Source organism: Ciconia boyciana, chromosome 7 (genome assembly GCF_034638445.1).
Source record: "Ciconia boyciana chromosome 7, ASM3463844v1, whole genome shotgun sequence".
NCBI lineage: Eukaryota > Metazoa > Chordata > Aves > Ciconiiformes > Ciconiidae > Ciconia > Ciconia boyciana.
The window spans coordinates 39,061,786-39,075,439 of record NC_132940.1 but is presented as its reverse complement, the minus strand read 5'-3'; positions in this window follow the sequence as shown (position 1 = coordinate 39,075,439).

Below are 13,654 nucleotides of genomic sequence, written 5' to 3'. Positions count from 1 at the left end.
GAAAGTATAATCCCCTTGTGGGGAATTACACAATCTGCAGGGCGGAGGGGGGTGGGGGGGATGGGGGGTGGGAACCAAAGCTCCTGGTGATGAGAAAGGAGACAGAGCAGGGAAATAAAGATCGAGAACTCTAAGCTTTACATCAAATCAGATCACACAACTGGGCAGAACGATTCAAAGCCAGCCCAGTGACAGACTGCTTCATGGTAATTGTTTCACCGAAAGGCAAGAACAGAGGTTGCTTAAAGCAACTATAAAAGGTTTTCAGATATTTGATAATGAAACCGCTTTCCTGCTGGAGCCTTTTCCCACCACCCTACACAGTGAACTGTGGTCAGGCAGCATGTTTTTGTTAGCTTGCTCAGGAGTGCTGTCTTACAGGTGTTCATGTTTTTAAGGAGATATAAAACAAAAATAAAGCATTTGTTTTCAACAAAAATGGCCATCAGAGACCTGATCCTACAACCCTTCTGCCTACAAGCAGCCTTTACTCACATGGCAATTCTGTTCACTGCTTGTCTGAGAACCACTTTGCACGTGGAAGAACATCAGACTCAGAGCCAGAATTGCACACCATTTCCCCAACAAGAGATGGAGTACAGGTTTCAGCCAGTGCCAGCCTGAAGTCAGCAAAAAAATCCCAGAGGTTGTATCTAGAAGGTGCTATGTGCTAAATGCGAATCCAGGACTGCAACCCAAGCATGCAGCTACCATTCAGTATGAAGTGGCACTTACTTATTCCTTTGTCGGAGTCCTGTGCCCTCATTTGCAGGAGCAAACCTACATCATGTCACCTAAGAGGACAGAAACACTAGGCACTCACTGGAGGGAGCGGACAGGCAGTTGGACCAGCATGCTAGTGGGAATTATGCTAAGATGAGCTGGACTCCACAAGGATAGGAGCAGGTCTGTGGTATCCTACATGTGAAATATATCTCCTGTGAGACATTCACGGTACACTCGTCTTGGGCTTGGGGGCTCTTGTGGGTCTTAGCCTCCAAGGGAGGACACTCAGAGTTTGAGGTGTCACAGGATGCTAAGACCACTGTAACTTTTCTCTAGTGGGTTTTTGAGCTGCTTCCTATGACCAAGGCTTGGGTCCTGGGGTATTTTGCTTGTCCCTGGCCATTACAGGCAGTGACTATTTGGGAGAGGAATCCCTGCTGCTTTCTTACTCATCAGTTGTGGAAGGGTGAGAAAAGGTTTGTATTTCTCCTCTAGAACAGGGAATGATGCTGTGGGGTTAAGCACTCCCCTCTTCACCCCCAAGGAGAAGATCCACAGAGCAGGCTCTGCTCTGTAAGCACTCCCTGCTGCCAGCACCTAAGTGACTGATAAAACCTGGGACTGCCTATGGCTTCTCATCTTGATACTTTACTACTAAGGGACATAATGAACAGGCCTATCTGTAAACCACAGGGACAATTTCTGTGGAGAATTAGCACAGTGTTACAACAGAAACAGCAATTCTTCAAGTACAGAAAGCATCTAAAGACTTAAATGCTGCAAGCACTTGCTAAGAAGCACATTTAAATGGAATAATACTCCCACTAAGTAGATAACGGGATAAACTTCAGAAAATAGGATAATGCATGATGAAGATCTACAGCCAATATTTTGGCTTGCTATTTTGTTCCATTTCTACATATTCTCTCTACTTACAAATGTTAATTTGCATGTATTCTGTGTGCTCACAAATGTTGACTCTCTTTGTAAAGCAGATTCCAGAGTCTTTCACAGCACCCAAGGCATAAGGGTAACACATGATTAGCAGAGAAAGGGCAGTTAGCTGCTGTGATCACACTTGTGAGAGCTGGCCAGTGACCCCAGTCCCAGGTAAGAAACCTGTTCCACTAGTGTGAAACCGTCAGGGAAAGGAGAAAATTAGATATTTATGGTGTAGAGTTGCTGCCTAAAGAACCAAGCCAAATCTAAGGCATCTGAAAGGCACAAGTCCACCAGGTTTTCCTCCAAAAAGATGACAGTAGAACTGTCACCGAAATCGGGAATCAAACTCCTTAACACCAATGTAGTATTAAGAAGCAGGAATTCTTTATTACGGCACCGGATGCACGGGGGATCGTTCCACCTAGCGTGCATACCGCAGGTTACATCAGCCGAAACTTATATTGTCCATTTACATACATATGCATCAAATTTCCCAGAATGATCATGCATATTCATTATATTTCCTGGAACTAATTATCATATTTGCGTGGTCATTGCGCATGCGTCCTTGAGCTCCGAGGGGCTTCTGTGGGGGTCTCTGGTGGTCCTTGGTGGCCGTACAGGTGTGTCCTTTAGTTGACCCCTTCTTCTGGACATGCGCAATCCCACCTTGCTTATGTAACTTGCTTCCCTTCTTCATGGTGCATGGTCCCTAACAATGATTTGGCACCCTTAACACAAACCAATTATTCTAACCACCCTCGACTCGTTGTCAAGATGGGCTGGGGCTGTACTGGGAACATAGCAGCATGTCTGTACTACTCCTTGTCCAATTGTCTTTGGGCATAGTGGCATATCCATAGCCATAGGTGTACAAACACAATATTAAAACATTGTCTAACCTGCTTCTATCTCTATGTTGCTTAGTTACAAAAGAACGAACTAATAATTTTGGTTACATCTGGTTACAGAACTGGACTTTGCAAGGATGTAACCAGCCAGAGGTAGGTATGAATTCTGTCAGATTTGTAAGACGACTTTCTTTTAAAACAAAAGTGAAAATCTGTATTTTACAGCACGTACAACAAACACAGCATGATCTCTGCTTTAAGGTGACCACTTCTGGAACACTGCTGTAACCTACAGCACTTTTCCAGGAACTGTTTCACTTACATCCCCCCACTTGGGGTTTTGAATTCCAAGAAACCCCAAATTCAAAGGCAAAATAAAGAGTATCTGAGGTTTCTGCAGTGAAACAATGAGTGGCCCTTACCTCATGAAGATCCCTATGAAAGGAAGGAGAAACATACACATCTGCAACTCTTCACTCATATACAGGGTGCACTTTTATTTTCTAGCTTCAGCTGCTTAACTTCAACTTCCCATATTAGACCCTCTCTTCAACAGGATTAATCATGCTCTGATTGCTGCGGTCTCCACCAATTACAGTTTAGGTTCAGTCAGCTCATGGTACATGCCTCACCTTTAGACAAACACCTAAAGTTAAGGAAGATTAATCCTATCCATGATGTGCAGGGTACACACTTCTGTCCACCGCAACATGTTTGGAGGCTGAGCTCTGTTGAAGCTCCTACTGGTTGCACAGATTGCCTTATGTATGTCCCAAACTTTGGCTGAAGAGCAGAAGCTCAGACCAAAATTAACAGAGTGAGGAAAGCTGCACTCCTTTAATTACTCACTTATATGGGTACAGGCCTCACTGCCTCTTAATATACTGTCCCAACACCCCTCTGAGAGTAGGGAATGGCTAAGATTCCCCATTCACAGGCAGGGAAATAAAGGATAAAACTGCTGCCTTATGAAGGTTCTGGAGCTCACCATGTACATGACTACTGCTTCAATTCATAATTTATCTTAACTTTCCATGAAAATGCTGCTCGTATAGTGCTATAAAGCCACTGCAGCTGACTGTACATATCAAGTTAAGCACCAGGAAAACTCAAGCTATTTCGTGCTCCAGGGCTGGCATGGGGTGGATCACTCTTTAGCCCCACATAAGGCCAAAAGTTAGTGCTGAGGCCAAAAGGGGTTTCAAAGGGCTGGCCAGTTTTGTATTGGGAATGTCCCAGTAAGAAGCATTAATTCAGTAGAGGGGCTTAATTCCATACAAGCACACATATATTGCTAAGGAAATGGCATTCAGCACCAAAAACAACAAGTCTGGAAAAGAAACCGGGAAATGGCTGTTGCTACATGGGAAATGCTCAAGAGTCAAGGTCTGGGTGGGAAACAGATTTCCTGGTCCTTTCCTTCAAGGTGAACATCTGTGCACGTGATTTGTAGCTGCCTTAATCACTAGTTTGGTCTTCCGTGGCTCTTGAAAAGTTTTCTGGCCTAAGCAGTAACGTAAATCTCTTGAAGGTGTCAGGTATCTGTACGTGCACGTACTGAGACTGAACAGCCAGCAGGAGTCTGCCTCAGTGCAAACTGCCTTCTACAATGGTAAAACCTTTCCCTATCTACCCTTCCCTGCTCAGAATCCAGCTGGATTCTTATTTCCCTCCATACTTCCCGGTTCTTGCAATTCAAAGTACATGGAGAACACTCCAGAGGTACTAGCTATATTTTATCTCCAGTGACTAATAATAACCAAGGTCAAAATTAAACAGCTGACCCAGATCTAACCTCTCTTGTATCTCTCTGCCTCATTGACTCCCCATTTCTTTCTACATCTCATCTGAAAATATATCTTTTCCTCCCTTGGCCACAGCTGTTAATTTCTATGTGTGTGTATGTGTGTTGTTATTTATTATTTAGCACTGCAAATCACCTTATGATGCAGTTTTCATGAAAGGCACTACATAAAAGGAAGCCGCTCTTGAATATTTTAGGAACCTGGCATTCTGCTATTGATATTCTAATTCCATTTATTTGAAAATCAAGTCAGGCCCCAACAGGTTATTCAACAAATTAATAAGTGTTGCAGCTTTTGTCTTCCAGAGGGTTTTTAGCCCCTGGGATTTGCACTTTCATGTTTTTCTCTGGTAAAATCTGCTGCATTTGTTTGTTTAAGAGAGGAGACCTGATGTTCCTGCGTGATCCCCTGACTCCAACAGCTGGGGCTTGAAAAGCAAACAAACATTTCAAGATGGGGAGGGTGGGGGGGGGGGGGAAATCACAGAGATCAGCCACTCTGCAGCTCCCTCCAGTCAAATAGCTTTTTACCTGACTTTTTTTTTCTTCTTCTAAGGTCCCTGGGATCCTGGCAGACTTGGGGTCTCGCAGAAATTTCAAGCCCCTTGATATATTAGGATGAATGTTAGAGCTGGAGCCATCTGCACCCAGAGCGGCCACGTGGGAACCAGGAGTCTCCTGCAAGGTGGACAATGTCTCTGGGATGGCCAGCGCCTTTTGTCCTTGGGCAGATGTTACCCTGGAGGAGTATAACCAGGATTAGGCTTTAGATTTGAACCTCAGCTATGCCTGCCTCAACTTTCCCCAGATTATCCTCCCAGGCTTTCCAAGCTCCCCAGCTCCCTGGCTTCCCCCTTGGTGGAAGCTGATCCCCCAAGAGTTCTCCAACCAAAACAGCTCCACCTTGCCATCTGAAATGTCATACCCCATTCCAGCTGCTATGACATACCCTAAGCACTGACCTCAGCTTAATGCAATTTTAGGGAAGCATGCTATTAACTGTCTTCTTAATGTAAATGCGCTGCTGAAAATGAAGAGGAAGAGGTGCGAGTACTCTGATAGTTTTCAGAGTAACAAAATCTCTCTGAAAAGCATCAAGATATGCTCTGCTGAGCTCTACAGCATTCTGGGACCAAACATAGGTATATTTTGCTACAAAGGACACAAGATACTTCTTCAATTAACATGAGCTCACCGGCCTCTTTCTGACTTAAAATTTCCCCTAAAGGAAAGTACAAGAACCTATTTGTTTAACCTGCACATTTAAGCCTCCTCAGAAGAGAAATAAATGCAGTATCCTTCCTGCTCAGACTTTCATCTTGTACACAAAAAGAAGGGAGAGGGAAAAGGGGAAAGATTGTTCACAGAATTAAAAAAACCCCACACACAAGGTTAAAAAAAAAAAATTATCTTGAACATCAGTGTGCCAGCTATGCAAAAAGCCATGCCTTTTCTTTTTTTTCCCCCTAGGAGATAGCTCATAGGTACCCAACCCATAACTGGACCAGTCCACAGCATCCATCCAAACAGGAATGCTGAGTTAACCTAGAGAAGCGCAGGAATTTGATGCAGTGAATACACATTTCTCAACAAAGAAAAAGTCATTTCAGTCGCAAATTGGCAGAAAAGCCACATAAATGGTTGCAGTACATATCTGCCCATTACATTTGAGAATCCAAATAGCACTAGCACATCGGTGGTAACTGTGTTAGCACAGTTGATAATGTAAGGAATAATGTCTCCTCAGCCATACATAATGAAGTTGCAGTTCCACAGAGAGACTCAAGGGCCACCATAAACCACAAGTGTTAAACTGGAGCCTTCAGCTCCTAGAATTATTGTCTTAATTTATGTGCATTAAAGTGCAGGAGGCAACATACACTATACTTAGATTTTAAAAGGGTTTTTCCCAGTTTGCCTCTTGTCCTCTCCCTTAACCTTTCAGTAAATTTCCATTGGTTGTTGTTTCCACGCAAGCCCGAAATTTTAATTTAATTCCACATCTTAATAGCCCGGTTTCTCTATGGGTCCAGGTATTTGGAAATTAGCAAGAAATGAGAAAATGAAATTTGAAAAATTTAACCTTGAGGGTTTTTATCTCTCCGCCTATCACAGGAGTAATGGAGCAGACGACAAAGATTTTAATGCTATTTTAACATCTATATATTTATGCTCATGCGTATATATATTTATATGTATTTATTGCTGTGCTTCTGAGAGGTACACAGGAGCACTCTTCATGTGAGCCAGGAAATGAAGCTGATTAATAGAGCTCCTTCCCCCAAATGCAGAAAGTAAATTCAGCCTAAATGATAATCACCAAGTTTGATTTTATTCATCCCTTCAGTATCAAGTATGAGAGACTGTTTTGAACAGAGGAATACTGATGTAGACACATCTTTCCACACTCTGCACCATTTACTTTACATTGCAATTACTTTACATTGCAAAGGCTAGAGGGCTGATGTTAGTGTTGGTCAGCGGGTTAAATATTTATAACGTATATAAAAATATATGCTAATTTCATAATAGTAAACTAAGCTCAGGACATGGTTTGGGGCAAGTTTAAACAAAGTCATCAAATCAAGAGCTATGTTTTATAATAAAGCCATAGGCAGAGGCAGAGCACAACAGGTATAACTCTAACTTTGCTTGCTGTTAAGGATAAGCACTAAACTCATGGTACCATTTGCATACCAATGGCTGCTTGGAGCATATAATGAATACGCCACCTGAGCCTGTGCTACAGTCATTTCTAACAAGGTAGCAATACTGACCCACTAAATCATTCACCACACTGACCAGGGGCTGGGAAAGCAATAAACTTTTGTACAGCCTCTGTGGCACATTGGTTACGTGAAACTTTGTCAGCGATGCTTTGGGTAGAGAAAGGAGTGAAGGAAGATGAGTATTTGTCTCTTCTGGGAAAAGGATCTGCTGGATACAAAAAAACCCCAAGACCTTGTTTGTGCTGAAAGAACCTGGAGACCCAAAGAAGCTGAGCCTTGCTCATACCCTGTAACAGGAAAGGGTGTCTGAACAGGTCAGGGCTGCAGTGGAAGAAGCACCAAGGGGTCAAACGCACTTCCCCAGGCCACAGAGGAAAGCCCTAACCACAAGCACGTTAACTGCGAGCCTAGCCCAGGATCTTGAGCTTGGGACTCTGAGCTAATGAGCATGTATCCTCTGACAAAGCTCTAGGAGCTTTTGGCCATATGTACATTTTGGAGCGCTGCATGCAATGCCAGGAAGATTTGTACATCGCATTACCCAGGAAACCCACACCCCACAAACGGCTGCAGTCCCAGACTTTCCTCACTTGATGGCAAGCCTCTTTTCAAGGCTGGCTGGGGGAAGGAATATCCTGAATTGATTGGTATTTGGTCACACTCAGAGTGAATTGCTCTCCGAGGCTCTCGGATGCCTTTTCGCTCTCTGCTCACACAGAGCCTGGCACAACAGAAAGCTGTCGGGCAGTTGTTGGTGTCCTGACGCATTAACATAATACAAATGATAATATAAAATCTCCCTTGTACAGCCCAATGTTTTGTTTGCTTTACTGACTGCTTCTGTTCATTTAACAGATGTTTTCATTGAGCTGTTCACAATAACCTCTAGGTCTTTCCCCTGAGTGGTTACAGTTAATTTAAAATGCAGCAATGTGTATGAGTAGGTCATATTATGCCTTCCAAAGCACATTAACTTGCATTTGTCAACATTTAATTTCATCTGCCATTGCCTTGCCTGTTCACCTGCTTGGATAGAGCTATTTTCAGCTTTTCAGAGCCTGCGCTAGCTTTCACTAAATAACTGTAGGCGACTATCATTTTTTCCATCTTTTCCTCCCCTCTAATTCTGGATTATATTTTTAAAGCCTCGTCCAAGCTAGGTCTTCCAGATACCCTCTGAAGTCTCTTCCCATGGATAATAAAGGTAAGATACCAGTAGAGAAGAAGGTAGTGAAACAAGAGAACATCCTTAAATAAATGAATTACTGGCACAGGTTAGGAAGCAGCTGTGAGTTAAACAGCAAAGAGCAAAAAAGAATGATCAATTTTCAGTGTGGCAGTAGGCGAAGAGGAGGGTATCTCCTGCCTAGTGTTTTCAGTAAAATATGTGAAAAGACAATTAGCAGTGGACTCTGCCCCCAGATTATGTTCTCTCACTAGTTTCTGCTTCTAGTCCCTTATACAATCACTTGGTAGGAGCCCTTTTTTCCCCTCTATTCAGGGGAAAAGAAAAGGACTTTGAGTGAAAAAGCAACACCATACATAGCACTTCCCTTGCCCTCTGCCCTGAGGTTTCTAGAAAACCCATGAAGGGAACCAGTGTTATTTGCCCCACAGTCAAGGTGGAAAAAATGAAGCACAAAGTAGTGAAAAGGCTCTCTCAAAGCCACCTGGATTCCCCAAGAGCTATTCAAGTACTCTGTCTACTACAGACCAGGTTACTGCATTTAAAGACATGCTTAGATCTAGGAATAAGGTTTGACACTGGGCTTACTGCAAAGAAAAGACAGCCCCTGTGCTTTTATCCCCTACCCACCTGCTCTGACCAGTTTGCCCGGAGATTGCTGATAGCTCTAAGGCTGCAGTTAAAGATGAGCAAGCAGCTGGTTTGCTCTCCACTTTCCTTTCCAAACACAGGTGATTTCAAGTCCAGCATTGCCACCTCTTAATATACACAGCACAGCAGCCAGATATAAAGATCACAATTGAAAATTCACATGCAATTTACCCCCCAAAGGGAAAGAAGGGGAGACAGAGATAAGCCTTTATGAGAAAGGAGAATGAGTCAGCTCTCAGAGCTCCACAGAGGGTCAGGCAGAGTGATGGTATGGCTGGAGACAAAGAAGAAAGAGAATGCTTTCCTGCCTGATCTCAGCCATCCTCCACTCCCACCAGATTGTTCAAAGACACAAACCTTTGAGGATTTACTGTACATTTCTACCTGAATTACATTTCCATATTTAAATTCTAGGAGAAAAAAAAAAAAAAGAAAAGAAAACCCAAATCCAGTGCTTCATATGATCCACCAGGGAAACCTGACATAATGGCTTTGACCCCTTGGGACCTCCTGGACACAACTATGAAATATGAGCAGCCATCTTCTCCTTTTATGTCTCCATAACAATCAAATGCAAGCTATACAAGGCAAGAAGCAACAACATCCACTGAAAACTGCATGCCTTGTCAGAAAGTATTTATAGCAGACTAGGGATTTGCACTTCCTCTGTCCAGAAGAAAATGCTGCTCCAGCCTAACTCCTTCCAAAACCCAAAGCAGTCTGTAAAATCATTAACATGGAAATAGTTAAGAAACTTGATACTTAGTTGTAGTAAAGCTGTCTTCCTGAATTTACAGGAAGACATTTTCCCATTGATTCTTGCGTTGTCAAAAAGTAGCAACGCTGTTTTGACCAGTTCTGCTTTGTCTCTGCAGAACCTTATGAATCTGAATCCTCCTTTCCAAAAGCATGAGCACCAATAAATTCACATTCGAGTCTGGATAGTCAAGGCCAGTTCTATTCCTCAGCTCCATCCCCTCCTCTTTCTATTCCTTTTGCAATATCTAAGCAAATTGAGGAGGAAGAGCATAGTAAAAATTTACTGTTGATTATTACTATTATTGCGAGCGTAAGGACCCTGGAGATTATGACCTACATACATTTAACATCCGCATCCAAACAACTTGCATTCTGACTGCAGCAAACAAGAGCTGAGACAAACACATGACCTGGAATATTTGGAGGAGGAAGGAGGAAGAAAGTGATCATCCCCTTGCATTTCACACTTAACAGACACCAACAAGACAGAAGTTGTTAGAAAACAACCTAAGCAGAAGTGCACAAAAACACCTCAGTGGGAACCTCAGCACTCTCCAGTTTCCCAGCTTTTAGAAGTCTGGCAAGGTCTTTGGCCAGAACTGTCGCAGAACTTTTATCAGACCTTTTTGTCCTTGTCCAAGCCCTATAAAATGATGCCAAATGAGAACCGCACTTTTAGAACTAGCTTATGCTGATGGTGCTGACCATGGAAGAGGCAAGGAAAAGGAGAAACAGTGGGATGGAGTCTACGAGGCCCTGGTCTGCCTGCAGGATCACCGGCTTATCCAGTTTTCTCAATGTCCCCAAGAGTTTCTGAAGGCTTGTTCATGTATTTAAGCCAAGACACTAATGCGTGTGATGTTGCCTTTGCCCACAGAGGTAGATACACTAGATATCCCTGTGTTTACCTATAGGTGCATAAAAGGAACCTTGCACTTGAGTTAGTCCATAATTGGGAAAAGACAAGTTGTCTTTTCTGTTCGCTTTTTCTGTCAGGACAGGAACCTTCACCATGCATTGGCTGTGTCCTAAAACACAGCAACAAAAGAAAAACTCCCAAACCCTGCTTAAATACCTGCAAATGAGCACAATCGAAGCACAGTGACTGCTGCCCCCATTAGGAAGGACAAAGTGTTATCAGCATTGGAGGGAGGAAATAAAACAAGCAGCTTTGTGAAAACACGATGGTGTTTCCCGGGTAGGATGCAGGCTCATTTCAATGCTAACCAGATTATTTAGCTAGCTAATGGCTATCTCTGAAGGGATAGTTGGAATTAGTTGATAGTGATTTAATTTGTGTTGCAGATTGCTAATTAAGCCTGTGAAGAGGACAAAAAAATTAATCCATTTAGTTAAGGAGATACAATGATAGATGTGGCATATTTGAGTGATTCACATGCAGGAATAAATTAAAAGATTTTGCTCCATCTCGACTTTGAGCATAGATGGTGTGCACGGGGAGGCTGGCTAAGAGGCCATGTGTGGCCTTGACCACCCCAAACAGCACCAATTTCTCTAGATTGCAGGATATGGGGTCCTCCTTGCATGAAGGCTATGGGTGACTCTGCATTCTTTATGTAGGATGCGTTCAAAGAAAATTCCCAGTCAGTCAGATCTGGAGTGGTGCTGAGTACCTACTCAGTTTTTACAGCTGCTGTGGGGACTAAGGAAAGCATCACATGCTCTGTATGGCACCTGCAAAGAAGGTCTCCTGCCTCCATGGTACCCACTGTCGCTACACCCTTCGGTGGTGGGGAGACATAAAGCACGAAGACAGAAGCAATGTCACTGAAGCCAGCCTTCCCCTCCCACAGCTGCCACAGACACGCAGACAGCCAACACTGCGCAGAGCGGATCAATGCACGGCTTTGTCTGTAAGCGTCAATACCAAGGCTTGACCCAAGAGGGGAGTATGTACAGGGGAGGAGAGGTAATTAGTAGGTACCTAGGAATCTCCTCTGAGAAGCTCCCAGAGATCAGAGACTGCATAGCAAGGAGTGCCCACTGCAGTAATCCTGTCTAATCTGCCTCTCCTCCACCAGTGAGGAGAAGGCTACCCAGGGACTCCTGCACCATGTCCCATCGTGATTTTCAAACACCAAGCAATAGAAAAGCCAGCTCACACCTCAGTGAGTTGCTCCAACATTTAATTAACCTGTTAACCCCTAAATCACTCCAGGCAGTGGAAGTCATTTTAGAAAAATGCCCACACATCTTCGAAGAGGAAATTTAAAAACCCTAAAATTATTTTGGGAAGCAGAAGTCAATTTACCCATTAAAAAAGCCACAAAAACATTTTGAGTGTTTTTTAAAGCTGTTTAAAAAATATTTAAGGAACTATTTTTGTTAAATCTAAAACCTTTTCATTGAGAATGCTCAATTTTTTCCCCGATGTATACCAGCTTTCAAGGGAAGCTGCTTAATGGCTGATTGGATCTTTATCACAGTTTGGAGAAGCAACTATGAAATCTTAAGGAATTCGATGTCTGGATGACTGCAAAGTGGGGAAGGGCTGTTTAAGGGCAACCCACTTGCTGGTGGCGAGCAACTCCTCTGGTTTGAGGTAGCCCTTGTCCCTTCTCCTCCTATTCTGCCTGGATTTTATTCTTTCATCCGTTTTGGTTTGAGCTGACATGCTGCTAAAGGCAAACCCAATCCAACAAGCTCCTCCACCTGCTGGGATCCAGCTGCCAGATTTGAGCCAGAGTGCAATCACACCTTGCTTTGCATCGCACACATCACACTGGTGGATTATAGTTTGCATACAGCTCACAGCAGTAAATCAAAACCAGATCCTGCTCTCATCAGTGCACTGGGCAGACATGGTGGGAAAGTTCATCCTCAACTAATCCTGAGGCAAAGGGCTGCACTGTTACTAGATACTCAGTTTCAAGGAGACCAACTCAGCTACCCCTGTTCACACACATCACTAACAATAAGCTTCTCTTTCTTAAGCTGCAGATTTCTGGGCAGTGGAAACAACCACTTGCAGCCACCACCCAGCTTGGGACAAAGAAGATCAAGCTTGTCTTCTCATTAGTAGCACCTAAGCACCAGGTATACATGTGCAAGCCCCTTGAGGTTGCCTGCACGCCACTCAGCACATGAGCCCAGCAAAGCCCAATGAACAAGCAAAACACAAGAACAAGGTCTGTCATTGCCAGTGAAAATGGGACAGCTGAAATGCCTGTCAGTAAAGAATAATTAAACTACATCCTACTCTCCAAAATGAAAAAGAAGCAGAAAGCTTTACTGTAACAACTGTTAATAGGCCTAAAACAGTGTGGCTATTTGTCTACCTCTGGCAGTGATTTTGTGAACACAAATACATCTGTCCCTGCAGCTGAGCCATTCTACATTGCTTCCCCCTTCCAAAAAAGACCATCACCATCTCCTGTTTTTAGCTCTGCAGCTGCAAAAGTCTCATTGCAATGCACAAATCATCCAAGGATATTAATATAGTATTGAAAACACCAAAGAATTGCTTGTACAGCCCAGTGAATACCTACTACTCCAAGACCTAAGACTGATTAAAAAAAAAAAAACCACACACCCAAAAAAAAACCCCTTTCCCTCCCTTGGTTTTTTTAAAGTCAAAGTAGCAGAGCCTGTTTCTTGTTGTAGGCTTGATACCAATGAAAAATGAACTTGAATTGATGTGGAGAATAACAGACACCTTAGGATATTTGTTTGAAGATGAGCTCTTCAAATAGCATCACCTTTGCCAAAGGAAAGAAAACATTTCTGGCTGGGCAAACAGGTCTATCCTTCCCCAAGATGTGCACACGTACTGTATGATGAAGGCTAGAGTAGCAAACATGCATCCAAGTAAGCACAAGCTGAACGTAGCTGACGCCACTGGCCATTATGTCCTACACACCACAGATGTGCTGCCGGAGAAATCATTCCTAGAGTCACCATAGTGAGGAATTGTTCACTTATAAGTGTCCTGCCTAGACCCCATGTCACTTTATCCCCAGCAGTTAATACAACTGAAGCTGGAGTG